At 35.8% G+C, this 27,251-nt stretch overlaps 8 non-coding genes across 8 annotated transcripts; all 8 read right to left on the reverse strand.

Annotated features, from left to right (window-relative positions):
- Positions 1-3,256: 3,256 nt before the first annotated feature.
- LOC135765154 (U1 spliceosomal RNA) lies at positions 3,257-3,421 on the reverse strand. The gene has a single exon (XR_010540490.1). It is a non-coding gene; the product is annotated as a U1 spliceosomal RNA (small nuclear RNA).
- A 785-nt stretch (positions 3,422-4,206) lies between these two features.
- LOC135765188 (U2 spliceosomal RNA) lies at positions 4,207-4,397 on the reverse strand. The gene has a single exon (XR_010540523.1). It is a non-coding gene; the product is annotated as a U2 spliceosomal RNA (small nuclear RNA).
- Positions 4,398-10,073: 5,676 nt separating this feature from the next.
- LOC135765115 (U1 spliceosomal RNA) lies at positions 10,074-10,238 on the reverse strand. Its single transcript, XR_010540456.2, has one exon. It is a non-coding gene; the product is annotated as a U1 spliceosomal RNA (small nuclear RNA).
- Positions 10,239-11,023: 785 nt separating this feature from the next.
- Positions 11,024-11,214, reverse strand: LOC135765128 (U2 spliceosomal RNA). The gene has a single exon (XR_010540469.2). It is a non-coding gene; the product is annotated as a U2 spliceosomal RNA (small nuclear RNA).
- Positions 11,215-16,889: 5,675 nt separating this feature from the next.
- LOC135765165 (U1 spliceosomal RNA) lies at positions 16,890-17,054 on the reverse strand. The gene has a single exon (XR_010540501.2). It is a non-coding gene; the product is annotated as a U1 spliceosomal RNA (small nuclear RNA).
- A 785-nt stretch (positions 17,055-17,839) lies between these two features.
- Positions 17,840-18,030, reverse strand: LOC135764461 (U2 spliceosomal RNA). Its single transcript, XR_010540522.1, has one exon. It is a non-coding gene; the product is annotated as a U2 spliceosomal RNA (small nuclear RNA).
- A 5,675-nt stretch (positions 18,031-23,705) lies between these two features.
- On the reverse strand, positions 23,706-23,870 carry LOC135764320 (U1 spliceosomal RNA). Its single transcript, XR_010539874.1, has one exon. It is a non-coding gene; the product is annotated as a U1 spliceosomal RNA (small nuclear RNA).
- A 786-nt stretch (positions 23,871-24,656) lies between these two features.
- On the reverse strand, positions 24,657-24,847 carry LOC135764462 (U2 spliceosomal RNA). Its single transcript, XR_010540009.1, has one exon. It is a non-coding gene; the product is annotated as a U2 spliceosomal RNA (small nuclear RNA).
- Between the last annotated feature and the right edge of the window lie 2,404 nt (positions 24,848-27,251).

Genomic DNA, 27,251 nt, shown 5'->3' on the forward strand with positions numbered 1-27,251 from the left:
TGCCACGCTGCTTTTCTTTGAACGAAAAAAAACCCTCTGCTCCCCCTACACAATTTCTTCTCCTGTTATTTTATGCTTAAAACAAGCAAATAAATCTGACTACAGGGTAAGAAAAAATTCGTGAACTTTTCCCATAAACACTTAATTCAAGAAAAATTGTCCCACCCCACTGGCCATTTTTTATCCACAATACACATTCGATGTCTGCAGGCACCATTGTCTTTGTTCAACGCAAACAATTCTGTTGCGTTTTTCTTTGAACGAAGTGCTCCGCCTAGATAATTTGACCCATATTCACATGGGTTTGTTTCTCGTTTTTTTTTCTTTGAGAACAATCTATATAGCGCCTTCCACAATCGTTTTGGTGTTAGCTTTACGTAAAATAGAAACACAGAAAAGTACTGAGCGATGGAGAGACCACGAACGCGGAACGTATTATGGACCACGGACTGGCAAACAAACTGGCAACCACGCACTAAAGAAGCAAACTCTGATTTTAAACTCACCTTATTTGTCCCCGGAAAGCGCCAGAGTCGATGCACGGAGTGGACGGAACAAGCCTCGCTTCCATAGCCGAAGGTCAAAAATCCATTTAAACGTGTAGTCCCCGGTGTCCACTCGATCTTACCCAAAAAGCCGAGAAGCGATACCGCAATGGCATCCGGAGAAGGCGCTGGCTGTCGGGATGGAGGTTAGCGGGTCAGAGGTCCGGCACTGAAGGTCTGCGTTCATTATTCACCGTGTGCATTTCACTCTATATCCACTTTCTAATGTATAGCACTTGATAAGGATTAACAGTTTAAAAACAGAAATGCAAGACATCAGAAAATACATTTATTTTTTACTTTCATAACATGAGAGGTGTCATACAATAACAAATATGAGCTTTAAAATCACATTCCTAAGTTAAAAATATACATAAAAATAGATATATGGATCATTACACAAATCACTACTCAAAGGACCTATGTTAAATAACTGCTTCAATATTAATTAACAATAACATTTGGCCAAGGCAGTCCTTGTAAATAGACATATAAATAGACAAATAAAATCATGACATATATGCCGTAGAGCCTTGAGATAGAGAAAAATAATAAGGAATTCTGCTTTTACTACCATCTCAGAAATATTGCCAGAATTAGAGGTTTTGTCTCAAGACAGGACTTAGAGAAACTTGTTCATGCTTTCATCACCAGCAGGGCCGATTATTGCAATGGTCAATGGATTTAAAAAGTACTGTTTCTTGTTTAAAAACCACTTCATGGCTACAATACATGACAGATATGCTAATCGAATATGAAACCGATTACTCGGATCAATAGGATCAGGTCATTTAGAAAAAACAAGGGTTCACTCAAAACAAGGTGCCTCAGCATTCAGTTATTATCAGCTTTCAGAAGAGATCAGATGTGCTTCAACAGTAGACACTTTTAAATCTAGATTAAAAACACATCAGTTTAACTTTGCATTTACTGAATGATTTAAAACAGTACGAATAAAACAGTACAAAAGAATAAAACAGTATGAACCTTACCTGTTATAAAGGGAATGAAGCTTACGGTATGGTGCTTACCTGCAGAAATAAATAAAGTACAATAAGAACACACAGAACTTCAATTTTCAAAATTATTTTAACATTAAATGATGATTATTTTACTGGTTTACCTGTTTGTGATTACCACAGGATCCCGTCACCTGGCTGCGGTCTTCATTTGGTGAACGGTTCTTCACTCATAATTGACCTATACAAGAAATAGAGAAGAATAATAAGCAATTCTGCTTTTACATGTAGATGTGTGCCCCAAGAACACAGACACACCGGCTCCAAAAAGTTTAAACAGTACACATTTCTGTTATTTTAATGTGGCAAATGTGTCAGCTTTAAAAGAAGCATACATTACCTTTTAAAGAGGAAATACCTTTTGCATGAAATACCTTTACTCCCAGCATAAGCAAGCAATTTTCAAAATGCTTTTAAAAGTAAATAGTGATTATTTTACTTGTTTACCTGTTTGTGATTACCATGGAATCCTGTCACCATCATTTTTAAGCTTGTAAAGCAAATAATGAAATATTGACTTAGTAGGAAAAAATATTTTGGAAGTATCGTGATAAATGATGAAGAAAATATTTTGCAAAGTGATGGTTAGCACACGGTTGATGGTACCTATTAAATTCCATCATATTTTTTTATTCCTACTATGGAAGTCAATGGTGACTATCTGCTGTGGGTTTACCATCATTCCTCAAAATACCTTCTTTTGTGTTACTCAGAAAAAAACTAATCCTCGTGTTGTTGTAAGCCTGTATGCATGAGTAAATGATGACAGAATTATCATCATAAATTGAAATATCCCTTTAAACTGTATTTCCCCCCTTAAACCTAAACTTATTTTCCTACAGCAAGTCATTTAGGTAATCAAGAAAATACTTTACCCGTTGTCTTTGTGAGTTAAACAAATACAGCTACGCTTCCAGGTCTGTCGACGTTGCTGTGGTTTTTCGACAGCTGTAGTATGAAGGGTAGCGAATGAATGAATACATTGCAAAAAATCATTTCTTACTTGTTATTTCGAACTGTTTTAACTATACAAATATCTAGAAAGTCTTAAAATAAGATGCATTTTTTGATGAGCAAAATGCCCTAAGAAAATAAACCTAGCCTTTAGGGAGAAAAAACTCAGAATTTGGGCTTAAAACAAGCAAATAAATCTGCCAAAGGGGTAAGAAACAAATCTAGATATAAACACTTAATTCAAGAAAAATTGTCGTAGCCCATTGGCAGATTTGTTGGCTTGTTTAATGTACATGCATGTACAATATTTCAATTTGTCTTGTATTTATTAGCATTTTGTATTGCCCAACGCTGTCTAGGTTGTTTAACTGTTGTCATTTTCTTATAAAAGCCTTTATAATTTATTAGTTTGGATGATTGCCATTCCCGAGAACCTCTTATATTGGAAGTAAAAGAATCATCTAAGCATTATTTTGTGCTCTTAGACATGTAGCCGTTTGATTGTGGTTCTATTTAATGGCTAGTCTATTCGTTTGGAATGGTCAAACGGCTATTAGATTTTCACTGACAGCCCAAATTAAGCCTTGTTTTAGCCTAGACACTTATTCGCTGTCTATTAAAAGTTATGTAGTCGTTGAATAGCCGCTTTTTTGATGACTAATGTATTCTTGGGCCGTGGTTAGACGTCTCTTGGATTTTACGTAAAACGACAAGCGAATCTATTTTTAACACAAAGGTCAGGGGAGAGCGCGAACGCAGTCCCCCACTATCAGAAATTTTGCAGTCGAGATTCCCACATTTGGGGAATTCGCAAAGGGTCAGCCCAACCGGAGTGCAATGGCTGAGCCTCGCCCTGGGTGAACCACCTTCATGATCATGGTGTCTCCCCTGCCAGGTAAGTATGAGCGACACCCTTTGAGGCCAGACGGCCGCATCTTCCTGTGACCGATCACATCGACGGCGCCCCCGGAGGCCGTCCGACTAACATTTCATTTACTGTGTGTGACCAGGTGGAAAGCGCACGAAGCCACGTCTGAGACCAAACATTCTTCGAGATCTACCCTGTTTTTATTCCGTTTCCAGCCCGGTTGAACCGTGTAGAGTGAAATATGTGAAACAATTTAAATCAAATGGATTTAAATTGCGCATTCAAATATATGGTTTCGTTATTACAAAGTAACTTTACGTGGAATAGAAACAAAAAAAAATGTACAGAGCAATCAAGAAACAACGAAAGCATAGCAATTTTAGAACGTGGATAAATAAAAACACAGGGCTCAATGACTTACCCGTTGTCGTTGTGAGTTAAACAAGTACAGCTATGCTTCCAGGTCTGTCGACGTTGCTGTGGTTTTTCGACAGCTGTAGTATGAAGGGTAGTGAAAAAAGTTTTCAGGTGTTTTTAACATTCCAATCGGTCTCGTTCGCTTTTGTTGCGCCTTCAGCTGTGTCGAGGATGTTTAATTCGTCCTCGTATCACCTCCGCAAACTTGTAAAGAAATTAATTAAATACATTACAAAAACATTTCTTTATCAGCGTGTTCATTTCCACGCAAGCTTTTCGTTAAACCAATAAAGCCAACGAAATCACAGCAATTTTAAAACACACGGATTAGAAAAAACACCGTCATTCACGCACAAAAGAAGCAAATTCTTTTTTTTATACTTGACTTATTTATCCCCGAGATGGGGAGCGCACCATTCATGGAAACACTGCAATACCATGTTGATGCATGGAGTGGAAGGAGCAAGCTCCGCTTCCATTTCCGAAGGTCAAAAATCCATTTAACATATAGTCCCCGGATAGGAGACGTATCAGACATTAAACTGATAAGAACAGATACTACACTTGATCTTAGCCAAAAGGCCGAGAAGCGATACCGGAATAGACGCAGCCAAAGGGGGAGCCGGCGAAGGCGCTGGCTTTTGGGGTGGAGGCTAGCGGGCATTTAACTCTATACGTTCTCATTGTATAACCCAGAGGTAGAACGTTGAGCTAGCAAATCAGAAGTTCATGTTTTAATGCAGGATCTGATCCACGCTCATGAGAGAGAGAGAGAGAGAGAGAGATAGAGAGAATTTAGAATTTTCAAAAAACCTTTATTACAAATTAAAACATTTTCATAACCTCAAATCAGAAAAAACAAAGAAAAATATATATATAGTAACGGAAATAACAAAAAAAAAAGCCAACATAGGAGCAAAGAACAAATCATCTTCAATAACCAGACACAGAGCTCCTCCATAATACCAAATCAATTCAAAAGAAAGAAGATCATTCATTGCTTTAAAGTATCTAAAACCAATAAGGATTCTAGATTTAACTTATTTTAAAAACTGCTAATGTATCATGGCTTCCGGGTCTGTCAACGTTGCTGTGGTTTTTCGACAGCTGTAATATGAAGGGTAGAGTGAAAAAAAATATTTAAGTGTTTTGAACATCCCAATTTGTTCGTTTACTTAGTATTTTCTTAATGTTTTCGAGTTAAAAAATAATTCTTAAATCGAGATACATTTACTTAATAAGCAAAGTGGCTTAGAATTTAAGTCTTGTTTACTGAAATAAATTCTAAAATGTAATAGGTTAAGGCTTAAAACAAGTAAAAATATCTGCCAGTGGGGTAAGAAAAATAAACCTAAATTGAGTTTATTATTGAATTAAGTTGAAACTAGAATTAAGTTTATTTTTCTTACCCCGCTGGCAGATATTTTTTATTTGTTTTAAATATAAACCTGTTGATTTTTATAATTTATTTCAATTATTTTACAAAGTATGCGATCTGATTTTTTTAATCGCGGTGTTTCTTTTATTCCTCGTTTCTTTTCCGTGCATTTGCTTTATTTATTTATTTTTGCTTGTTGCATTTAAATGCACATTTGATTTGTTGCCACATTATTATGTGTTAATGTATTTTTTAACATGTTTATCAACAAAAAGTGCGTTATTATAATTAATTATATAGCTGTGAAATATATACAAGAATTCCCAGCAAAAACAAAACGTTTTTATAACAATTTTCTATTACAATACATAATATCTTAAGCCACTTTGCTTACCAAGTAAATGTATCTCCATTTAAGCATTGTCAGATATTCACTAGAAAACAAGACAAAAACAGTAAGTAAGATATTAATTTACTTTTTTCTTTCAAACATAAATTTACAGACGGCTGGAAATTTTTAATAAAATAACTAGCCATACCTATTCGGGTCTGCTCCCGTTTGCTGTGATGACGGGGGACTTAGTCCAAAGCACATTTTGAGGAATACTTACACATTTTACTTCTTATTTCTTTGAAATTAATTATGCATACACTATGGATTAAAAATGTCCCGACTGCGAACCTGATAAAACCCAGGTAAAAAGCAAATACAAATAAACCATTTTGATTTAGCAAAAGTTTACAAATAAATGCACTCCTTGCACACAACAAGCACGTCTAGTTACCATTCATATTTTGCGTGATTTAAGTTTCGTCGCATACATTTTGGAAGGCACACGATAAAAACAAAATAAGGCTTTTAATGTATGCCGACCTCATTCTCCGTTGAGGGCTTATCAATCATAATAAACGCTGTTAACTCTTCTCATTGAATGGTCTAAATCCAATGCTGGTAAAGAAATCAAATGTGCATTTAAACGCAACAAGCAAGCCGTAAAGCAATGGATGCAGGCAAACAAACGAGGAATAGCACATACACCACGATTAGATCATCGGGTCGCATACTTTGGAATTAATAAGAAATAATTATTCAGTCTAAAGAAATAAGAAGTAAAATGTCTAAGTATTTCTCCAAATGTGCACACTCATTACAATAAACGGGAGCAGACACGAATAGTTATGTATGTCTCGTTATTTTATTTAAAATTGATAAGCTGTCTAACATATGATATATTTTGATAATACGAAATGCTAAAAAAATAATATAACACCAATCGACAATATCTGTTATTGTTATTTTTACAAGTAAATTCATGTGTAGGAGAAAACAAAGCAGCTGTCAGTCCATACTATATTGAGTGGCCATCGTAGTGGTGCAACCTGAACGATGTTTTCCCTACTTCCGGTCAAAGCCGCCATTTTGTGAAATAGGCATATAGGTGACGCTGGAGCACGCGGCCATTGTCTCTGTTCAACAAAACAAGTATATATATACACATACGCATATTTTTCCTCAATCAATCACCGAATACAAGGTGCAATTCGATGCCAACTGACCCTTCTCTCTGGTTTCATGTTTGTAAGGAAAATTAAGGGGGAAATTACGATAGCATTTCAGCCAAACATTCATTCGTGCCACGCTGCTTTTCTTTGAACGAAAAAAAACCCTCTGCTCCCCCTACACAATTTCTTCTCCTGTTATTTTATGCTTAAAACAAGCAAATAAATCTGACTACAGGGTAAGAAAAAATTCGTGAACTTTTCCCATAAACACTTAATTCAAGAAAAATTGTCCCACCCCACTGGCCATTTTTTATCCACAATACACATTCGATGTCTGCAGGCACCATTGTCTTTGTTCAACGCAAACAATTCTGTTGCGTTTTTCTTTGAACGAAGTGCTCCGCCTAGATAATTTGACCCATATTCACATGGGTTTGTTTCTCGTTTTTTTTTCTTTGAGAACAATCTATATAGCGCCTTCCACAATCGTTTTGGTGTTAGCTTTACGTAAAATAGAAACACAGAAAAGTACTGAGCGATGGAGAGACCACGAACGCGGAACGTATTATGGACCACGGACTGGCAAACAAACTGGCAACCACGCACTAAAGAAGCAAACTCTGATTTTAAACTCACCTTATTTGTCCCCGGAAAGCGCCAGAGTCGATGCACGGAGTGGACGGAACAAGCCTCGCTTCCATAGCCGAAGGTCAAAAATCCATTTAAACGTGTAGTCCCCGGTGTCCACTCGATCTTACCCAAAAAGCCGAGAAGCGATACCGCAATGGCATCCGGAGAAGGCGCTGGCTGTCGGGATGGAGGTTAGCGGGTCAGAGGTCCGGCACTGAAGGTCTGCGTTCATTATTCACCGTGTGCATTTCACTCTATATCCACTTTCTAATGTATAGCACTTGATAAGGATTAACAGTTTAAAAACAGAAATGCAAGACATCAGAAAATACATTTATTTTGTACTTTCATAACATGAGAGGTGTCATACAATAACAAATATGAGCTTTAAAATCACATTCCTAAGTTAAAAATATACATAAAAATAGATATATGGATCATTACACAAATCACTACTCAAAGGACCTATGTTAAATAACTGCTTCAATATTAATTAACAATAACATTTGGCCAAGGCAGTCCTTGTAAATAGACATATAAATAGACAAATAAAATCATGACATATATGCCGTAGAGCCTGAGATAGAGAAAAATAATAAGGAATTCTGCTTTTACTACCATCTCAGAAATATTGCCAGAATTAGAGGTTTTGTCTCAAGACAGGACTTAGAGAAACTTGTTCATGCTTTCATCACCAGCAGGGCCGATTATTGCAATGGTCAATGGATTTAAAAAGTACTGTTTCTTGTTTAAAAACCACTTCATGGCTACAATACATGACAGATATGCTAATCGAATATGAAACCGATTACTCGGATCAATAGGATCAGGTCATTTAGAAAAAACAAGGGTTCACTCAAAACAAGGTGCCTCAGCATTCAGTTATTATCAGCTTTCAGAAGAGATCAGATGTGCTTCAACAGTAGACACTTTTAAATCTAGATTAAAAACACATCAGTTTAACTTTGCATTTACTGAATGATTTAAAACAGTACGAATAAAACAGTACAAAAGAATAAAACAGTATGAACCTTACCTGTTATAAAGGGAATGAAGCTTACGGTATGGTGCTTACCTGCAGAAATAAATAAAGTACAATAAGAACACACAGAACTTCAATTTTCAAAATTATTTTAACATTAAATGATGATTATTTTACTGGTTTACCTGTTTGTGATTACCACAGGATCCCGTCACCTGGCTGCGGTCTTCATTTGGTGAACGGTTCTTCACTCATAATTGACCTATACAAAAAATAGAGAAGAATAATAAGCAATTCTGCTTTTACATGTAGATGTGTGCCCCAAGAACACAGACACACCGGCTCCAAAAAGTTTAAACAGTACACATTTCTGTTATTTTAATGTGGCAAATATGTCAGCTTTAAAAGAAGCATACATTACCTTTTAAAGAGGAAATAAATACCTTTTGCATGAAATACCTTTACTCCCAGCATAAGCAAGCAATTTTCAAAATGCTTTTAAAAGTAAATAGTGATTATTTTACTTGTTTACCTGTTTGTGATTACCATGGAATCCTGTCACCATCATTTTTAAGCTTGTAAAGCAAATAATGAAATATTGACTTAGTAGGAAAAAATATTTTGGAAGTATCGTGATAAATGATGAAGAAAATATTTTGCAAAGTGATGGTTAGCACACGGTTGATGGTACCTATTAAATTCCATCATATTTTTTTATTCCTACTATGGAAGTCAATGGTGACTATCTGCTGTGGGTTTACCATCATTCCTCAAAATACCTTCTTTTGTGTTACTCAGAAAAAAACTAATCCTCGTGTTGTTGTAAGCCTGTATGCATGAGTAAATGATGACAGAATTATCATCATAAATTGAAATATCCCTTTAAACTGTATTTCCCCCCTTAAACCTAAACTTATTTTCCTACAGCAAGTCATTTAGGTAATCAAGAAAATACTTTACCCGTTGTCTTTGTGAGTTAAACAAATACAGCTACGCTTCCAGGTCTGTCGACGTTGCTGTGGTTTTTCGACAGCTGTAGTATGAAGGGTAGCGAATGAATGAATACATTGCAAAAAATCATTTCTTACTTGTTATTTCGAACTGTTTTAACTATACAAATATCTAGAAAGTCTTAAAATAAGATGCATTTTTTGATGAGCAAAATGCCCTAAGAAAATAAACCTAGCCTTTAGGGAGAAAAAACTCAGAATTTGGGCTTAAAACAAGCAAATAAATCTGCCAAAGGGGTAAGAAACAAATCTAGATATAAACACTTAATTCAAGAAAAATTGTCGTAGCCCATTGGCAGATTTGTTGGCTTGTTTAATGTACATGCATGTACAATATTTCAATTTGTCTTGTATTTATTAGCATTTTGTATTGCCCAACGCTGTCTAGGTTGTTTAACTGTTGTCATTTTCTTATAAAAGCCTTTATAATTTATTAGTTTGGATGATTGCCATTCCCGAGAACCTCTTATATTGGAAGTAAAAGAATCATCTAAGCATTATTTTGTGCTCTTAGACATGTAGCCGTTTGATTGTGGTTCTATTTAATGGCTAGTCTATTCGTTTGGAATGGTCAAACGGCTATTAGATTTTCACTGACAGCCCAAATTAAGCCTTGTTTTAGCCTAGACACTTATTCGCTGTCTATTAAAAGTTATGTAGTCGTTGAATAGCCGCTTTTTTGATGACTAATGTATTCTTGGGCCGTGGTTAGACGTCTCTTGGATTTTACGTAAAACGACAAGCGAATCTATTTTTAACACAAAGGTCAGGGGAGAGCGCGAACGCAGTCCCCCACTATCAGAAATTTTGCAGTCGAGATTCCCACATTTGGGGAATTCGCAAAGGGTCAGCCCAACCGGAGTGCAATGGCTGAGCCTCGCCCTGGGTGAACCACCTTCATGATCATGGTGTCTCCCCTGCCAGGTAAGTATGAGCGACACCCTTTGAGGCCAGACGGCCGCATCTTCCTGTGACCGATCACATCGACGGCGCCCCCGGAGGCCGTCCGACTAACATTTCATTTACTGTGTGTGACCAGGTGGAAAGCGCACGAAGCCACGTCTGAGACCAAACATTCTTCGAGATCTACCCTGTTTTTATTCCGTTTCCAGCCCGGTTGAACCGTGTAGAGTGAAATATGTGAAACAATTTAAATCAAATGGATTTAAATTGCGCATTCAAATATATGGTTTCGTTATTACAAAGTAACTTTACGTGGAATAGAAACAAAAAAAAATGTACAGAGCAATCAAGAAACAACGAAAGCATAGCAATTTTAGAACGTGGATAAATAAAAACACAGGGCTCAATGACTTACCCGTTGTCGTTGTGAGTTAAACAAGTACAGCTATGCTTCCAGGTCTGTCGACGTTGCTGTGGTTTTTCGACAGCTGTAGTATGAAGGGTAGTGAAAAAAGTTTTCAGGTGTTTTTAACATTCCAATCGGTCTCGTTCGCTTTTGTTGCGCCTTCAGCTGTGTCGAGGATGTTTAATTCGTCCTCGTATCACCTCCGCAAACTTGTAAAGAAATTAATTAAATACATTACAAAAACATTTCTTTATCAGCGTGTTCATTTCCACGCAAGCTTTTCGTTAAACCAATAAAGCCAACGAAATCACAGCAATTTTAAAACACACGGATTAGAAAAAACACCGTCATTCACGCACAAAAGAAGCAAATTCTTTTTTTTATACTTGACTTATTCATCCCCGAGATGGGGAGCGCACCATTCATGGAAACACTGCAATACCATGTTGATGCATGGAGTGGAAGGAGCAAGCTCCGCTTCCATTTCCGAAGGTCAAAAATCCATTTAACATATAGTCCCCGGATAGGAGACGTATCAGACATTAAACTGATAAGAACAGATACTACACTTGATCTTAGCCAAAAGGCCGAGAAGCGATACCGGAATAGACGCAGCCAAAGGGGGAGCCGGCGAAGGCGCTGGCTTTTGGGGTGGAGGCTAGCGGGCATTTAACTCTATACGTTCTCATTGTATAACCCAGAGGTAGAACGTTGAGCTAGCAAATCAGAAGTTCATGTTTTAATGCAGGATCTGATCCACGCTCATGAGAGAGAGAGAGAGAGAGAGAGATAGAGAGAATTTAGAATTTTCAAAAAACCTTTATTACAAATTAAAACATTTTCATAACCTCAAATCAGAAAAAACAAAGAAAAAAATATATATAGTAACGGAAATAACAAAAAAATAAGCCAACATAGGAGCAAAGAACAAATCATCTTCAATAACCAGACACAGAGCTCCTCCATAATACCAAATCAATTCAAAAGAAAGAAGATCATTCATTGCTTTAAAGTATCTAAAACCAATAAGGATTCTAGATTTAACTTATTTTAAAAACTGCTAATGTATCATGGCTTCCGGGTCTGTCAACGTTGCTGTGGTTTTTCGACAGCTGTAATATGAAGGGTAGAGTGAAAAAAAATATTTAAGTGTTTTGAACATCCCAATTTGTTCGTTTACTTAGTATTTTCTTAATGTTTTCGAGTTAAAAAATAATTCTTAAATCGAGATACATTTACTTAATAAGCAAAGTGGCTTAGAATTTAAGTCTTGTTTACTGAAATAAATTCTAAAATGTAATAGGTTAAGGCTTAAAACAAGTAAAAATATCTGCCAGTGGGGTAAGAAAAATAAACCTAAATTGAGTTTATTATTGAATTAAGTTGAAACTAGAATTAAGTTTATTTTTCTTACCCCGCTGGCAGATATTTTTTATTTGTTTTAAATATAAACCTGTTGATTTTTATAATTTATTTCAATTATTTTACAAAGTATGCGATCTGATTTTTTTAATCGCGGTGTTTCTTTTATTCCTCGTTTCTTTTCCGTGCATTTGCTTTATTTATTTATTTTTGCTTGTTGCATTTAAATGCACATTTGATTTGTTGCCACATTATTATGTGTTAATGTATTTTTTAACATGTTTATCAACAAAAAGTGCGTTATTATAATTAATTATATAGCTGTGAAATATATACAAGAATTCCCAGCAAAAACAAAACGTTTTTATAACAATTTTCTATTACAAGACATAATATCTTAAGCCACTTTGCTTACCAAGTAAATGTATCTCCATTTAAGCATTGTCAGATATTCACTAGAAAACAAGACAAAAACAGTAAGTAAGATATTAATTTACTTTTTTCTTTCAAACATAAATTTACAGACGGCTGGAAATTTTTAATAAAATAACTAGCCATACCTATTCGGGTCTGCTCCCGTTTGCTGTGATGACGGGGGACTTAGTCCAAAGCACATTTTGAGGAATACTTACACATTTTACTTCTTATTTCTTTGAAATTAATTATGCATACACTATGGATTAAAAATGTCCCGACTGCGAACCTGATAAAACCCAGGTAAAAAGCAAATACAAATAAACCATTTTGATTTAGCAAAAGTTTACAAATAAATGCACTCCTTGCACACAACAAGCACGTCTAGTTACCATTCATATTTTGCGTGATTTAAGTTTCGTCGCATACATTTTGGAAGGCACACGATAAAAACAAAATAAGGCTTTTAATGTATGCCGACCTCATTCTCCGTTGAGGGCTTATCAATCATAATAAACGCTGTTAACTCTTCTCATTGAATGGTCTAAATCCAATGCTGGTAAAGAAATCAAATGTGCATTTAAACGCAACAAGCAAGCCGTAAAGCAATGGATGCAGGCAAACAAACGAGGAATAGCACATACACCACGATTAGATCATCGGGTCGCATACTTTGGAATTAATAAGAAATAATTATTCAGTCTAAAGAAATAAGAAGTAAAATGTCTAAGTATTTCTCCAAATGTGCACACTCATTACAATAAACGGGAGCAGACACGAATAGTTATGTATGTCTCGTTATTTTATTTAAAATTGATAAGCTGTCTAACATATGATATATTTTGATAATACGAAATGCTAAAAAAATAATATAACACCAATCGACAATATCTGTTATTGTTATTTTTACAAGTAAATTCATGTGTAGGAGAAAACAAAGCAGCTGTCAGTCCATACTATATTGAGTGGCCATCGTAGTGGTGCAACCTGAACGATGTTTTCCCTACTTCCGGTCAAAGCCGCCATTTTGTGAAATAGGCATATAGGTGACGCTGGAGCACGCGGCCATTGTCTCTGTTCAACAAAACAAGTATATATATACACATACGCATATTTTTCCTCAATCAATCACCGAATACAAGGTGCAATTCGATGCCAACTGACCCTTCTCTCTGGTTTCATGTTTGTAAGGAAAATTAAGGGGGAAATTACGATAGCATTTCAGCCAAACATTCATTCGTGCCACGCTGCTTTTCTTTGAACGAAAAAAAACCCTCTGCTCCCCCTACACAATTTCTTCTCCTGTTATTTTATGCTTAAAACAAGCAAATAAATCTGACTACAGGGTAAGAAAAAATTCGTGAACTTTTCCCATAAACACTTAATTCAAGAAAAATTGTCCCACCCCACTGGCCATTTTTTATCCACAATACACATTCGATGTCTGCAGGCACCATTGTCTTTGTTCAACGCAAACAATTCTGTTGCGTTTTTCTTTGAACGAAGTGCTCCGCCTAGATAATTTGACCCATATTCACATGGGTTTGTTTCTCGTTTTTTTTTCTTTGAGAACAATCTATATAGCGCCTTCCACAATCGTTTTGGTGTTAGCTTTACGTAAAATAGAAACACAGAAAAGTACTGAGCGATGGAGAGACCACGAACGCGGAACGTATTATGGACCACGGACTGGCAAACAAACTGGCAACCACGCACTAAAGAAGCAAACTCTGATTTTAAACTCACCTTATTTGTCCCCGGAAAGCGCCAGAGTCGATGCACGGAGTGGACGGAACAAGCCTCGCTTCCATAGCCGAAGGTCAAAAATCCATTTAAACGTGTAGTCCCCGGTGTCCACTCGATCTTACCCAAAAAGCCGAGAAGCGATACCGCAATGGCATCCGGAGAAGGCGCTGGCTGTCGGGATGGAGGTTAGCGGGTCAGAGGTCCGGCACTGAAGGTCTGCGTTCATTATTCACCGTGTGCATTTCACTCTATATCCACTTTCTAATGTATAGCACTTGATAAGGATTAACAGTTTAAAAACAGAAATGCAAGACATCAGAAAATACATTTATTTTTTACTTTCATAACATGAGAGGTGTCATACAATAACAAATATGAGCTTTAAAATCACATTCCTAAGTTAAAAATATACATAAAAATAGATATATGGATCATTACACAAATCACTACTCAAAGGACCTATGTTAAATAACTGCTTCAATATTAATTAACAATAACATTTGGCCAAGGCAGTCCTTGTAAATAGACATATAAATAGACAAATAAAATCATGACATATATGCCGTAGAGCCTGAGATAGAGAAAAATAATAAGGAATTCTGCTTTTACTACCATCTCAGAAATATTGCCAGAATTAGAGGTTTTGTCTCAAGACAGGACTTAGAGAAACTTGTTCATGCTTTCATCACCAGCAGGGCCGATTATTGCAATGGTCAATGGATTTAAAAAGTACTGTTTCTTGTTTAAAAACCACTTCATGGCTACAATACATGACAGATATGCTAATCGAATATGAAACCGATTACTCGGATCAATAGGATCAGGTCATTTAGAAAAAACAAGGGTTCACTCAAAACAAGGTGCCTCAGCATTCAGTTATTATCAGCTTTCAGAAGAGATCAGATGTGCTTCAACAGTAGACACTTTTAAATCTAGATTAAAAACACATCAGTTTAACTTTGCATTTACTGAATGATTTAAAACAGTACGAATAAAACAGTACAAAAGAATAAAACAGTATGAACCTTACCTGTTATAAAGGGAATGAAGCTTACGGTATGGTGCTTACCTGCAGAAATAAATAAAGTACAATAAGAACACACAGAACTTCAATTTTCAAAATTATTTTAACATTAAATGATGATTATTTTACTGGTTTACCTGTTTGTGATTACCACAGGATCCCGTCACCTGGCTGCGGTCTTCATTTGGTGAACGGTTCTTCACTCATAATTGACCTATACAAGAAATAGAGAAGAATAATAAGCAATTCTGCTTTTACATGTAGATGTGTGCCCCAAGAACACAGACACACCGGCTCCAAAAAGTTTAAACAGTACACATTTCTGTTATTTTAATGTGGCAAATGTGTCAGCTTTAAAAGAAGCATACATTACCTTTTAAAGAGGAAATAAATACCTTTTGCATGAAATACCTTTACTCCCAGCATAAGCAAGCAATTTTCAAAATGCTTTTAAAAGTAAATAGTGATTATTTTACTTGTTTACCTGTTTGTGATTACCATGGAATCCTGTCACCATCATTTTTAAGCTTGTAAAGCAAATAATGAAATATTGACTTAGTAGGAAAAAATATTTTGGAAGTATCGTGATAAATGATGAAGAAAATATTTTGCAAAGTGATGGTTAGCACACGGTTGATGGTACCTATTAAATTCCATCATATTTTTTTATTCCTACTATGGAAGTCAATGGTGACTATCTGCTGTGGGTTTACCATCATTCCTCAAAATACCTTCTTTTGTGTTACTCAGAAAAAAACTAATCCTCGTGTTGTTGTAAGCCTGTATGCATGAGTAAATGATGACAGAATTATCATCATAAATTGAAATATCCCTTTAAACTGTATTTCCCCCCTTAAACCTAAACTTATTTTCCTACAGCAAGTCATTTAGGTAATCAAGAAAATACTTTACCCGTTGTCTTTGTGAGTTAAACAAATACAGCTACGCTTCCAGGTCTGTCGACGTTGCTGTGGTTTTTCGACAGCTGTAGTATGAAGGGTAGCGAATGAATGAATACATTGCAAAAAATCATTTCTTACTTGTTATTTCGAACTGTTTTAACTATACAAATATCTAGAAAGTCTTAAAATAAGATGCATTTTTTGATGAGCAAAATGCCCTAAGAAAATAAACCTAGCCTTTAGGGAGAAAAAACTCAGAATTTGGGCTTAAAACAAGCAAATAAATCTGCCAAAGGGGTAAGAAACAAATCTAGATATAAACACTTAATTCAAGAAAAATTGTCGTAGCCCATTGGCAGATTTGTTGGCTTGTTTAATGTACATGCATGTACAATATTTCAATTTGTCTTGTATTTATTAGCATTTTGTATTGCCCAACGCTGTCTAGGTTGTTTAACTGTTGTCATTTTCTTATAAAAGCCTTTATAATTTATTAGTTTGGATGATTGCCATTCCCGAGAACCTCTTATATTGGAAGTAAAAGAATCATCTAAGCATTATTTTGTGCTCTTAGACATGTAGCCGTTTGATTGTGGTTCTATTTAATGGCTAGTCTATTCGTTTGGAATGGTCAAACGGCTATTAGATTTTCACTGACAGCCCAAATTAAGCCTTGTTTTAGCCTAGACACTTATTCGCTGTCTATTAAAAGTTATGTAGTCGTTGAATAGCCGCTTTTTTGATGTCTAATGTATTCTTGGGCCGTGGTTAGACGTCTCTTGGATTTTACGTAAAACGACAAGCGAATCTATTTTTAACACAAAGTCAGGGGAGAGCGCGAACGCAGTCCCCCACTATCAGAAATTTTGCAGTCGAGATTCCCACATTTGGGGAATTCGCAAAGGGTCAGCCCAACCGGAGTGCAATGGCTGAGCCTCGCCCTGGGTGAACCACCTTCATGATCATGGTGTCTCCCCTGCCAGGTAAGTATGAGCGACACCCTTTGAGGCCAGACGGCCGCATCTTCCTGTGACCGATCACATCGACGGCGCCCCCGGAGGCCGTCCGACTAACATTTCATTTACTGTGTGTGACCAGGTGGAAAGCGCACGAAGCCACGTCTGAGACCAAACATTCTTCGAGATCTACCCTGTTTTTATTCCGTTTCCAGCCCGGTTGAACCGTGTAGAGTGAAATATGTGAAACAATTTAAATCAAATGGATTTAAATTGCGCATTCAAATATATGGTTTCGTTATTACAAAGTAACTTTACGTGGAATAGAAACAAAAAAAAATGTACAGAGCAATCAAGAAACAACGAAAGCATAGCAATTTTAGAACGTGGATAAATAAAAACACAGGGCTCAATGACTTACCCGTTGTCGTTGTGAGTTAAACAAGTACAGCTATGCTTCCAGGTCTGTCGACGTTGCTGTGGTTTTTCGACAGCTGTAGTATGAAGGGTAGTGAAAAAAGTTTTCAGGTGTTTTTAACATTCCAATCGGTCTCGTTCGCTTTTGTTGCGCCTTCAGCTGTGTCGAGGATGTTTAATTCGTCCTCGTATCACCTCCGCAAACTTGTAAAGAAATTAATTAAATACATTACAAAAACATTTCTTTATCAGCGTGTTCATTTCCACGCAAGCTTTTCGTTAAACCAATAAAGTCAACGAAATCACAGCAATTTTAAAACACACGGATTAGAAAAAACACCGTCATTCACGCACAAAAGAAGCAAATTCTTTTTTTTATACTTGACTTATTTATCCCCGAGATGGGGAGCGCACCATTCATGGAAACACTGCAATACCATGTTGATGCATGGAGTGGAAGGAGCAAGCTCCGCTTCCATTTCCGAAGGTCAAAAATCCATTTAACATATAGTCCCCGGATAGGAGACGTATCAGACATTAAACTGATAAGAACAGATACTACACTTGATCTTAGCCAAAAGGCCGAGAAGCGATACCGGAATAGACGCAGCCAAAGGGGGAGCCGGCGAAGGCGCTGGCTTTTGGGGTGGAGGCTAGCGGGCATTTAACTCTATACGTTCTCATTGTATAACCCAGAGGTAGAACGTTGAGCTAGCAAATCAGAAGTTCATGTTTTAATGCAGGATCTGATCCACGCTCATGAGAGAGAGAGAGAGAGAGAGAGATAGAGAGAATTTAGAATTTTCAAAAAACCTTTATTACAAATTAAAACATTTTCATAACCTCAAATCAGAAAAAACAAAGAAAAAAATATATATAGTAACGGAAATAACAAAAAAATAAGCCAACATAGGAGCAAAGAACAAATCATCTTCAATAACCAGACACAGAGCTCCTCCATAATACCAAATCAATTCAAAAGAAAGAAGATCATTCATTGCTTTAAAGTATCTAAAACCAATAAGGATTCTAGATTTAACTTATTTTAAAAACTGCTAATGTATCATGGCTTCCGGGTCTGTCAACGTTGCTGTGGTTTTTCGACAGCTGTAATATGAAGGGTAGAGTGAAAAAAAATATTTAAGTGTTTTGAACATCCCAATTTGTTCGTTTACTTAGTATTTTCTTAATGTTTTCGAGTTAAAAAATAATTCTTAAATCGAGATACATTTACTTAATAAGCAAAGTGGCTTAGAATTTAAGTCTTGTTTACTGAAATAAATTCTAAAATGTAATAGGTTAAGGCTTAAAACAAGTAAAAATATCTGCCAGTGGGGTAAGAAAAATAAACCTAAATTGAGTTTATTATTGAATTAAGTTGAAACTAGAATTAAGTTTATTTTTCTTACCCCGCTGGCAGATATTTTTTATTTGTTTTAAATATAAACCTGTTGATTTTTATAATTTATTTCAATTATTTTACAAAGTATGCGATCTGATTTTTTTAATCGCGGTGTTTCTTTTATTCCTCGTTTCTTTTCCGTGCATTTGCTTTATTTATTTATTTTTGCTTGTTGCATTTAAATGCACATTTGATTTGTTGCCACATTATTATGTGTTAATGTATTTTTTAACATGTTTATCAACAAAAAGTGCGTTATTATAATTAATTATATAGCTGTGAAATATATACAAGAATTCCCAGCAAAAACAAAACGTTTTTATAACAATTTTCTATTACAATACATAATATCTTAAGCCACTTTGCTTACCAAGTAAATGTATCTCCATTTAAGCATTGTCAGATATTCACTAGAAAACAAGACAAAAACAGTAAGTAAGATATTAATTTACTTTTTTCTTTCAAACATAAATTTACAGACGGCTGGAAATTTTTAATAAAATAACTAGCCATACCTATTCGGGTCTGCTCCCGTTTGCTGTGATGACGGGGGACTTAGTCCAAAGCACATTTTGAGGAATACTTACACATTTTACTTCTTATTTCTTTGAAATTAATTATGCATACACTATGGATTAAAAATGTCCCGACTGCGAACCTGATAAAACCCAGGTAAAAAGCAAATACAAATAAACCATTTTGATTTAGCAAAAGTTTACAAATAAATGCACTCCTTGCACACAACAAGCACGTCTAGTTACCATTCATATTTTGCGTGATTTAAGTTTCGTCGCATACATTTTGGAAGGCACACGATAAAAACAAAATAAGGCTTTTAATGTATGCCGACCTCATTCTCCGTTGAGGGCTTATCAATCATAATAAACGCTGTTAACTCTTCTCATTGAATGGTCTAAATCCAATGCTGGTAAAGAAATCAAATGTGCATTTAAACGCAACAAGCAAGCCGTAAAGCAATGGATGCAGGCAAACAAACGAGGAATAGCACATACACCACGATTAGATCATCGGGTCGCATACTTTGGAATTAATAAGAAATAATTATTCAGTCTAAAGAAATAAGAAGTAAAATGTCTAAGTATTTCTCCAAATGTGCACACTCATTACAATAAACGGGAGCAGACACGAATAGTTATGTATGTCTCGTTATTTTATTTAAAATTGATAAGCTGTCTAACATATGATATATTTTGATAATACGAAATGCTAAAAAAATAATATAACACCAATCGACAATATCTGTTATTGTTATTTTTACAAGTAAATTCATGTGTAGGAGAAAACAAAGCAGCTGTCAGTCCATACTATATTGAGTGGCCATCGTAGTGGTGCAACCTGAACGATGTTTTCCCTACTTCCGGTCAAAGCCGCCATTTTGTGAAATAGGCATATAGGTGACGCTGGAGCACGCGGCCATTGTCTCTGTTCAACAAAACAAGTATATATATACACATACGCATATTTTTCCTCAATCAATCACCGAATACAAGGTGCAATTCGATGCCAACTGACCCTTCTCTCTGGTTTCATGTTTGTAAGGAAAATTAAGGGGGAAATTACGATAGCATTTCAGCCAAACATTCATTCGTGCCACGCTGCTTTTCTTTGAACGAAAAAAAACCCTCTGCTCCCCCTACACAATTTCTTCTCCTGTTATTTTATGCTTAAAACAAGCAAATAAATCTGACTACAGGGTAAGAAAAAATTCGTGAACTTTTCCCATAAACACTTAATTCAAGAAAAATTGTCCCACCCCACTGGCCATTTTTTATCCACAATACACATTCGATGTCTGCAGGCACCATTGTCTTTGTTCAACGCAAACAATTCTGTTGCGTTTTTCTTTGAACGAAGTGCTCCGCCTAGATAATTTGACCCATATTCACATGGGTTTGTTTCTCGTTTTTTTTTCTTTGAGAACAATCTATATAGCGCCTTCCACAATCGTTTTGGTGTTAGCTTTACGTAAAATAGAAACACAGAAAAGTACTGAGCGATGGAGAGACCACGAACGCGGAACGTATTATGGACCACGGACTGGCAAACAAACTGGCAACCACGCACTAAAGAAGCAAACTCTGATTTTAAACTCACCTTATTTGTCCCCGGAAAGCGCCAGAGTCGATGCACGGAGTGGACGGAACAAGCCTCGCTTCCATAGCCGAAGGTCAAAAATCCATTTAAACGTGTAGTCCCCGGTGTCCACTCGATCTTACCCAAAAAGCCGAGAAGCGATACCGCAATGGCATCCGGAGAAGGCGCTGGCTGTCGGGATGGAGGTTAGCGGGTCAGAGGTCCGGCACTGAAGGTCTGCGTTCATTATTCACCGTGTGCATTTCACTCTATATCCACTTTCTAATGTATAGCACTTGATAAGGATTAACAGTTTAAAAACAGAAATGCAAGACATCAGAAAATACATTTATTTTTTACTTTCATAACATGAGAGGTGTCATACAATAACAAATATGAGCTTTAAAATCACATTCCTAAGTTAAAAATATACATAAAAATAGATATATGGATCATTACACAAATCACTACTCAAAGGACCTATGTTAAATAACTGCTTCAATATTAATTAACAATAACATTTGGCCAAGGCAGTCCTTGTAAATAGACATATAAATAGACAAATAAAATCATGACATATATGCCGTAGAGCCTGAGATAGAGAAAAATAATAAGGAATTCTGCTTTTACTACCATCTCAGAAATATTGCCAGAATTAGAGGTTTTGTCTCAAGACAGGACTTAGAGAAACTTGTTCATGCTTTCATCACCAGCAGGGCCGATTATTGCAATGGTCAATGGATTTAAAAAGTACTGTTTCTTGTTTAAAAACCACTTCATGGCTACAATACATGACAGATATGCTAATCGAATATGAAACCGATTACTCGGATCAATAGGATCAGGTCATTTAGAAAAAACAAGGGTTCACTCAAAACAAGGTGCCTCAGCATTCAGTTATTATCAGCTTTCAGAAGAGATCAGATGTGCTTCAACAGTAGACACTTTTAAATATAGATTAAAAACACATCAGTTTAACTTTGCATTTACTGAATGATTTAAAACAGTACGAATAAAACAGTACAAAAGAATAAAACAGTATGAACCTTACCTGTTATAAAGGGAATGAAGCTTACGGTATGGTGCTTACCTGCAGAAATAAATAAAGTACAATAAGAACACACAGAACTTCAATTTTCAAAATTATTTTAACATTAAATGATGATTATTTTACTGGTTTACCTGTTTGTGATTACCACAGGATCCCGTCACCTGGCTGCGGTCTTCATTTGGTGAACGGTTCTTCACTCATAATTGACCTATACAAGAAATAGAGAAGAATAATAAGCAATTCTGCTTTTACATGTAGATGTGTGCCCCAAGAACACAGACACACCGGCTCCAAAAAGTTTAAACAGTACACATTTCTGTTATTTTAATGTGGCAAATGTGTCAGCTTTAAAAGAAGCATACATTACCTTTTAAAGAGGAAATAAATACCTTTTGCATGAAATACCTTTACTCCCAGCATAAGCAAGCAATTTTCAAAATGCTTTTAAAAGTAAATAGTGATTATTTTACTTGTTTACCTGTTTGTGATTACCATGGAATCCTGTCACCATCATTTTTAAGCTTGTAAAGCAAATAATGAAATATTGACTTAGTAGGAAAAAATATTTTGGAAGTATCGTGATAAATGATGAAGAAAATATTTTGCAAAGTGATGGTTAGCACACGGTTGATGGTACCTATTAAATTCCATCATATTTTTTTATTCCTACTATGGAAGTCAATGGTGACTATCTGCTGTGGGTTTACCATCATTCCTCAAAATACCTTCTTTTGTGTTACTCAGAAAAAAACTAATCCTCGTGTTGTTGTAAGCCTGTATGCATGAGTAAATGATGACAGAATTATCATCATAAATTGAAATATCCCTTTAAACTGTATTTCCCCCCTTAAACCTAAACTTATTTTCCTACAGCAAGTCATTTAGGTAATCAAGAAAATACTTTACCCGTTGTCTTTGTGAGTTAAACAAATACAGCTACGCTTCCAGGTCTGTCGACGTTGCTGTGGTTTTTCGACAGCTGTAGTATGAAGGGTAGCGAATGAATGAATACATTGCAAAAAATCATTTCTTACTTGTTATTTCGAACTGTTTTAACTATACAAATATCTAGAAAGTCTTAAAATAAGATGCATTTTTTGATGAGCAAAATGCCCTAAGAAAATAAACCTAGCCTTTAGGGAGAAAAAACTCAGAATTTGGGCTTAAAACAAGCAAATAAATCTGCCAAAGGGGTAAGAAACAAATCTAGATATAAACACTTAATTCAAGAAAAATTGTCGTAGCCCATTGGCAGATTTGTTGGCTTGTTTAATGTACATGCATGTACAATATTTCAATTTGTCTTGTATTTATTAGCATTTTGTATTGCCCAACGCTGTCTAGGTTGTTTAACTGTTGTCATTTTCTTATAAAAGCCTTTATAATTTATTAGTTTGGATGATTGCCATTCCCGAGAACCTCTTATATTGGAAGTAAAAGAATCATCTAAGCATTATTTTGTGCTCTTAGACATGTAGCCGTTTGATTGTGGTTCTATTTAATGGCTAGTCTATTCGTTTGGAATGGTCAAACGGCTATTAGATTTTCACTGACAGCCCAAATTAAGCCTTGTTTTAGCCTAGACACTTATTCGCTGTCTATTAAAAGTTATGTAGTCGTTGAATAGCCGCTTTTTTGATGTCTAATGTATTCTTGGGCCGTGGTTAGACGTCTCTTGGATTTTACGTAAAACGACAAGCGAATCTATTTTTAACACAAAGTCAGGGGAGAGCGCGAACGCAGTCCCCCACTATCAGAAATTTTGCAGTCGAGATTCCCACATTTGGGGAATTCGCAAAGGGTCAGCCCAACCGGAGTGCAATGGCTGAGCCTCGCCCTGGGTGAACCACCTTCATGATCATGGTGTCTCCCCTGCCAGGTAAGTATGAGCGACACCCTTTGAGGCCAGACGGCCGCATCTTCCTGTGACCGATCACATCGACGGCGCCCCCGGAGGCCGTCCGACTAACATTTCATTTACTGTGTGTGACCAGGTGGAAAGCGCACGAAGCCACGTCTGAGACCAAACATTCTTCGAGATCTACCCTGTTTTTATTCCGTTTCCAGCCCGGTTGAACCGTGTAGAGTGAAATATGTGAAACAATTTAAATCAAATGGATTTAAATTGCGCATTCAAATATATGGTTTCGTTATTACAAAGTAACTTTACGTGGAATAGAAACAAAAAAAAAATGTACAGAGCAATCAAGAAACAACGAAAGCATAGCAATTTTAGAACGTGGATAAATAAAAACACAGGGCTCAATGACTTACCCGTTGTCGTTGTGAGTTAAACAAGTACAGCTATGCTTCCAGGTCTGTCGACGTTGCTGTGGTTTTTCGACAGCTGTAGTATGAAGGGTAGTGAAAAAAGTTTTCAGGTGTTTTTAACATTCCAATCGGTCTCGTTCGCTTTTGTTGCGCCTTCAGCTGTGTCGAGGATGTTTAATTCGTCCTCGTATCACCTCCGCAAACTTGTAAAGAAATTAATTAAATACATTACAAAAACATTTCTTTATCAGCGTGTTCATTTCCACGCAAGCTTTTCGTTAAACCAATAAAGTCAACGAAATCACAGCAATTTTAAAACACACGGATTAGAAAAAACACCGTCATTCACGCACAAAAGAAGCAAATTCTTTTTTTTATACTTGACTTATTTATCCCCGAGATGGGGAGCGCACCATTCATGGAAACACTGCAATACCATGTTGATGCATGGAGTGGAAGGAGCAAGCTCCGCTTCCATTTCCGAAGGTCAAAAATCCATTTAACATATAGTCCCCGGATAGGAGACGTATCAGACATTAAACTGATAAGAACAGATACTACACTTGATCTTAGCCAAAAGGCCGAGAAGCGATACCGGAATAGACGCAGCCAAAGGGGGAGCCGGCGAAGGCGCTGGCTTTTGGGGTGGAGGCTAGCGGGCATTTAACTCTATACGTTCTCATTGTATAACCCAGAGGTAGAACGTTGAGCTAGCAAATCAGAAGTTCATGTTTTAATGCAGGATCTGATCCACGCTCATGAGAGAGAGAGAGAGAGAGAGAGATAGAGAGAATTTAGAATTTTCAAAAAACCTTTATTACAAATTAAAACATTTTCATAACCTCAAATCAGAAAAAACAAAGAAAAAAATATATATAGTAACGGAAATAACAAAAAAATAAGCCAACATAGGAGCAAAGAACAAATCATCTTCAATAACCAGACACAGAGCTCCTCCATAATACCAAATCAATTCAAAAGAAAGAAGATCATTCATTGCTTTAAAGTATCTAAAACCAATAAGGATTCTAGATTTAACTTATTTTAAAAACTGCTAATGTATCATGGCTTCCGGGTCTGTCAACGTTGCTGTGGTTTTTCGACAGCTGTAATATGAAGGGTAGAGTGAAAAAAAATATTTAAGTGTTTTGAACATCCCAATTTGTTCGTTTACTTAGTATTTTCTTAATGTTTTCGAGTTAAAAAATAATTCTTAAATCGAGATACATTTACTTAATAAGCAAAGTGGCTTAGAATTTAAGTCTTGTTTACTGAAATAAATTCTAAAATGTAATAGGTTAAGGCTTAAAACAAGTAAAAATATCTGCCAGTGGGGTAAGAAAAATAAACCTAAATTGAGTTTATTATTGAATTAAGTTGAAACTAGAATTAAGTTTATTTTTCTTACCCCGCTGGCAGATATTTTTTATTTGTTTTAAATATAAACCTGTTGATTTTTATAATTTATTTCAATTATTTTACAAAGTATGCGATCTGATTTTTTTAATCGCGGTGTTTCTTTTATTCCTCGTTTCTTTTCCGTGCATTTGCTTTATTTATTTATTTTTGCTTGTTGCATTTAAATGCACATTTGATTTGTTGCCACATTATTATGTGTTAATGTATTTTTTAACATGTTTATCAACAAAAAGTGCGTTATTATAATTAATTATATAGCTGTGAAATATATACAAGAATTCCCAGCAAAAACAAAACGTTTTTATAACAATTTTCTATTACAATACATAATATCTTAAGCCACTTTGCTTACCAAGTAAATGTATCTCCATTTAAGCATTGTCAGATATTCACTAGAAAACAAGACAAAAACAGTAAGTAAGATATTAATTTACTTTTTTCTTTCAAACATAAATTTACAGACGGCTGGAAATTTTTAATAAAATAACTAGCCATACCTATTCGGGTCTGCTCCCGTTTGCTGTGATGACGGGGGACTTAGTCCAAAGCACATTTTGAGGAATACTTACACATTTTACTTCTTATTTCTTTGAAATTAATTATGCATACACTATGGATTAAAAATGTCCCGACTGCGAACCTGATAAAACCCAGGTAAAAAGCAAATACAAATAAACCATTTTGATTTAGCAAAAGTTTACAAATAAATGCACTCCTTGCACACAACAAGCACGTCTAGTTACCATTCATATTTTGCGTGATTTAAGTTTCGTCGCATACATTTTGGAAGGCACACGATAAAAACAAAATAAGGCTTTTAATGTATGCCGACCTCATTCTCCGTTGAGGGCTTATCAATCATAATAAACGCTGTTAACTCTTCTCATTGAATGGTCTAAATCCAATGCTGGTAAAGAAATCAAATGTGCATTTAAACGCAACAAGCAAGCCGTAAAGCAATGGATGCAGGCAAACAAACGAGGAATAGCACATACACCACGATTAGATCATCGGGTCGCATACTTTGGAATTAATAAGAAATAATTATTCAGTCTAAAGAAATAAGAAGTAAAATGTCTAAGTATTTCTCCAAATGTGCACACTCATTACAATAAACGGGAGCAGACACGAATAGTTATGTATGTCTCGTTATTTTATTTAAAATTGATAAGCTGTCTAACATATGATATATTTTGATAATACGAAATGCTAAAAAAATAATATAACACCAATCGACAATATCTGTTATTGTTATTTTTACAAGTAAATTCATGTGTAGGAGAAAACAAAGCAGCTGTCAGTCCATACTATATTGAGTGGCCATCGTAGTGGTGCAACCTGAACGATGTTTTCCCTACTTCCGGTCAAAGCCGCCATTTTGTGAAATAGGCATATAGGTGACGCTGGAGCACGCGGCCATTGTCTCTGTTCAACAAAACAAGTATATATATACACATACGCATATTTTTCCTCAATCAATCACCGAATACAAGGTGCAATTCGATGCCAACTGACCCTTCTCTCTGGTTTCATGTTTGTAAGGAAAATTAAGGGGGAAATTACGATAGCATTTCAGCC

This window comes from Paramisgurnus dabryanus, chromosome 9, assembly GCF_030506205.2.
Source record: "Paramisgurnus dabryanus chromosome 9, PD_genome_1.1, whole genome shotgun sequence".
Classification (NCBI taxonomy): domain Eukaryota; kingdom Metazoa; phylum Chordata; class Actinopteri; order Cypriniformes; family Cobitidae; genus Paramisgurnus; species Paramisgurnus dabryanus.